Genomic DNA, 4,707 nt, shown 5'->3' with positions numbered 1-4,707 from the left:
GGGAGACGACGGATAGGGCAAGATATGAAAAAAACAATAATTTCTAAATTATCAAGGGCTCATGAGTGGGGGGGGAGCGGGAGGGAGGGGTAAAAGGAGGACCTGATGCAAAGAGCTTAAGTGGAGAGCAAATGCATTGAAAATAATGAGGACTAAGAATGTACAGATGTGCTTTGTACAATTGATGTATGTAAGGATTGTGATAAGAGTTGTATGAGTCCCTAATAAAATGTTAAATAAAATAAAATGAATTTTCACACCAACAAAAAAAGAAAATGATGATGGCAACATATATACAGAGGTGCTTGACACAATGGAACGGTGGATGAATTGTGATAAGAGCTATAAGCTCCCATAATAAAAAGAATTGAAAAAACATATAGAACCATAGACCCTGGAAAATATTTTATATTGTTGAACATGTGGTCTACATTGTAGTCAAGTGAAATGTCTTAATGTGGCTTTTCTGTAAATCTGAAAAAAAAATGCTTGGGCGAATATATACAAGGCCGGAATGGACAACACTGAGAGATGGACAAATTTTCCTCACCACCAACTGGATGCAAAGAGGAAGTATTTTTGAAAATTGCTTGACTAAATGGTTGTACACTGGAGTCCAATCACAGCGAACTTAGAGGAAAGATCTGGCAATCAAATTCCATAAACAAAACAAAAAGGAAGCAGGACTTCAAAACTCTCCTGAGAACAGTTCCCTTAGACACAGATGGGAGGTAAACATTTGCTATTTCCATAGGTTGCAGGACAAAAGTTAGAAGTGGGAGTCCGTCTTGAAATGCCTCAGAAGAAAGCCCAAGACCTACTTCCAAACAATTTGCTTTTAGTTCCAAGAGAACACATCTCCATGGACACACAGGGGAGATGTGAGCAGTAAATTGGCACCCTGTAAACTTAAAATTACAAGTTGTGGTCCACTCACCAGTGCCTCAGAAGACACAGCTGGAAATTGCCTTCCACCAAATCAGCCATTGAAAAGCCTCCAGGGAAGAGATCTCTTCACACACACATGGGTGGCATGGCTAGTTCCCTGGCTTGATAAAAGAGAGGGGAGAAGATTGAGTCCACTCAGAGAGGTTTTAAACAATTTCTTGCAATGCAGAATCTTTGTAGTACCAGTTTGAAAAATTATTGCACAGAACCATTTCATTTAGGGATCATACTGCTATGATCACAACTCGTCCATGTATTGTGTCAAGCACGTTTGTACATAGGTTGCCATGGTAGTGTAAACCATACATGTAGAGAATCTCTGTAGTAGGTCCTTTAATGTTCATTAAAGGAGGTTTCTAACCCGCCCTCCATGCCCCAAACTGAAAATCTTCCTTAAGACTTTTCTGAAGACACGAAATTATTCTAATTTATTTCACAGCGTCCTTGGAGCCTATGGCATATCTTTTATGCACACCGCCAAAACCTGTCCTTGAGGAAGTTTAGTGGCAGGAGAAATCTATACGGGAAATAAAAATCCACGAACAAATCCAATGTGCGCAAGAAGATTTTAATGTTAAACTCCTGACAACGTAACACGTTATGCATAGGTGCGTCCAGTAATGCATACAAGCAAATATACCAAGGAAAAGCAATTCCAAAATGTTTGCCGTGGTGAATGCTGAGAAGAAATGAACTTTACATCTAAATCTACTGTACCAATTAGAAAACTGAGTCCCAGAACGTCCCTTCATATTTAAGGACAAAGTGTTGCGGCTCACTTTGATTTTCTGCAGTGACAACCGTTGATGCGCCCTCTACCACCCCCCCACCCCCCCACCACCAAAAAAGAAAACCAGAGGCGTGGTCCTCAGTGCTCAAGATCTGATTCAGGCAAGCAGGCTGAGAGTGACAAACGATTCAAGCAAGCAGTGCTCTGGGAAAGAAACACTGGGTACGATGGGGAGGAAACTTAGGTATCAGCCCCCCTCTGCCCTTCGTGGTTTCTCAGACCTGGAGGTGCCAGGCTGGCAAGATGGCGTTTCACCACGCTAAGTTGTTCCAGGAAACAGTTGTTGGAAACCCGCAACGCAGAAATGTCTTCTTGATTCCATCTGCTAAAGTGAGGGGAGAAGATACCGTTTTCCAGGCAAGCAAATCCATCGCAGTGAGTGCACCCACTATCTCTTTAGACCAGAGAGTCAGCTTCTCCTGGAGGGCTGGGGTCAGGTACAGACTAACACCTCAGTTTACTAAACCCAAGGCCACTGTTGAAACGCACCCGTGCTCCAAGGGAGAAAGGTCAGGCTGGCTGTCTCCTTATGGATTGACAGCCTTGGGCCAGCAGTGGGTTTGCAATTTATCACAAATAGGGGCTCCCTGTTCCTGATATAGGCCAAGTACTTGCCACCCTCATCAACCCAGGCCCCTGCTAGAACTTACACAGTCAGGACGCTGCCCTGAAGCGTCAACTGCATATCAATCTCTTCTTGGGAGCTTGGTGAAATGAAGGTCAGGATATGAAGAGCATCCTCTGCTTCCAGAGGACTCCGGAATGGAACAGCGATTGTGCTGCTAGGATATGCTTAAGGTACCATCAGACACTGGTTTTGAACCCCAGCCTCCTCATCCCTCTCAGCACCGCCTTCGGCAGGAAACCCTCTCCTTGCGGCCTCCACCTAACAGCGCCCAGTTCCAACCAGCCTAGTCTGCCTCCCTGTCCCTTACCCCCACCTATGTACGCCAGCCCCTCCGCCCTCCAAGCCTCTTAGATGTCCCCCTAGCCTTGCAGTTCGCCGCACCCCATGGCCCAAGGCCCCCTGAGACGCTCACACTGGACACACAGGACCCGGTGGGGGCGGGGAGGGGGGGGGACGCGAGTTTCGCTATCAAAGGATACAATTCGAGATTTCGGTTTGCTGGACCTCCAGGTGCGGGCACCGCATCTCCGACCGGCTCTGGGGCAGCCTGGGGCTGCACTGCCCCAGGAGCGGGAGGGCTGGCTGTGCCCACGGCGTTTTCACCACTCGGGGGCTCAGCATTCCCAGGTGCCACTAGGCCTCCGAGGGCAACCGGGTGCTCCTGAGGGCCACTGCCAGGACTACCAGAGTCATCCGGATGGGTACCCCTGGAGCTGCTTGCATCTTGGGGCACCTCAGGGCCCCTGGGCTCCACTTGCTGGCTCCCACGGGCCCCATCCTGGCCTGCATGCCCGCAGGCGACAGCAAGGCTGCCTTGGCCTCTGAGGCCTTCACGGCCACCTTGGTCATCGTTACCCTGGGCACCACTGTGACCACGCTGGCTCTCAGGGGGGCGGGTACCTTGGGCGCCAGCAACTTCACTGGCTGAATCCCGGGCCCCTTCACGTTCTCCGCCACCTGAGGCCCACATGGTGATTCCTGGACCTGGGACTCTGCTCTGAGCGCACGGGAAACCGCTGATCCCTTCCGGGATCTTGTAAGCTCCGCCCCTCAGCTAGGATTGGACCCCAGTGCGCATGCTCTGACAGCCAGGAGTCACATGATGCTGCCCTTCTCAAAGACATTGGCTGCATCCCGGAAATGCTCCTTCCCCCAGCCCTGCCCCCGAGCGCGGCCTGGGCTCCCACTGCGCATGTGCACAGCGCCCCCCTGTGGCCGCTTCGGGGCGCGCCAGCAGAGCCCCCACCGAAGTCCCAGCCGCTTGCAGGTTGCAGGTGCAGAGCCGCACTCTGTCGCTGGAGCGCCCGGGCCACCTGCAGCCGCGGGGACCGTGCGCAAACAAGGCGTGTGCTTATGCATGCATTGAATTTCTGAGTCACAAATTATTCCCGAAAATGTTGTCTTTCTCATAGGTAGTATGGGAATGATTAATTTCCTATGTTCATTAAAATGGTAGGGGCCAATAAGTTCTCAATGGTTTCTTGTTCTTCTCTTGGATTTTTAGGGCGAGCAAACACAGGGCCCAGCCTCTATTGTGTGAGGTCATTATTTCTCCTGTTATGGCCCGGGCGTGTTTCGATCTGATTTCCTCCTTCACTCATCACCCATTTTGCTTCAGTAATCTTTAGCAGTCCTTGTCACGTAAGGGGAAGAGCAGTCTGTCATTGGAACCCAGGACAAATTCATTTCCTTCTGAGTTCTCCATTTGACTTTATTTCTATCAACTTTGTTTGCATGCCTTTTAATTCTTACACACTTAATGTGACCACCATTTCCCTGTACAGTCTCAGTCTCCCTCTGCCTGCGCCCACAAATTGGGGGTATCTTCTCTCGCCCCAGATCCTGAAACTGCACTGAAACCTGAGACCTGAAGCTCAGCAGGAGTCTCCTGTGAAAGCTTTGCATGGTTTCCCTCTTTGCCAGGATGCACTCTTACCACTTCCCCATTGCACCTGCTTAACTGAACCTTCTGTTTGCTTGGTCTCTGCAGTTTCTGCCTCCCACAGCTCCCAACAACTTTTCAAGGTCTAGAGGGTTCATCATACATAATCTTTCTCTCAACTTTCTTCTGGTTATCATGGCTTTCACCCTGAAAGCCATGCCCGAGAAGTAAGTGGATGGAGTAGACGGCTTTTAGGTGGGGTGTGTCCCCACCAGATGTCTGACTCTTCTGGGCAACAACTGAACAGTCTAAATGCGTTTGGCACACCTGTTTATCCAGCTTCATTGTGAAATGGTTCATGTTTTTCCTCCTGATTAAAAAACAACATCTTAATTTTAGAATAGAAGAACACCCTCGGACATCAGGTGAATCGTGACACAAAGTGCCCCTGCATACGGT

Source organism: Tenrec ecaudatus, chromosome X, assembly GCF_050624435.1.
Source record: "Tenrec ecaudatus isolate mTenEca1 chromosome X, mTenEca1.hap1, whole genome shotgun sequence".
NCBI classification, from domain to species: Eukaryota; Metazoa; Chordata; class Mammalia; order Afrosoricida; family Tenrecidae; genus Tenrec; species Tenrec ecaudatus.
Note: the sequence above shows the minus strand (reverse complement) of the source record.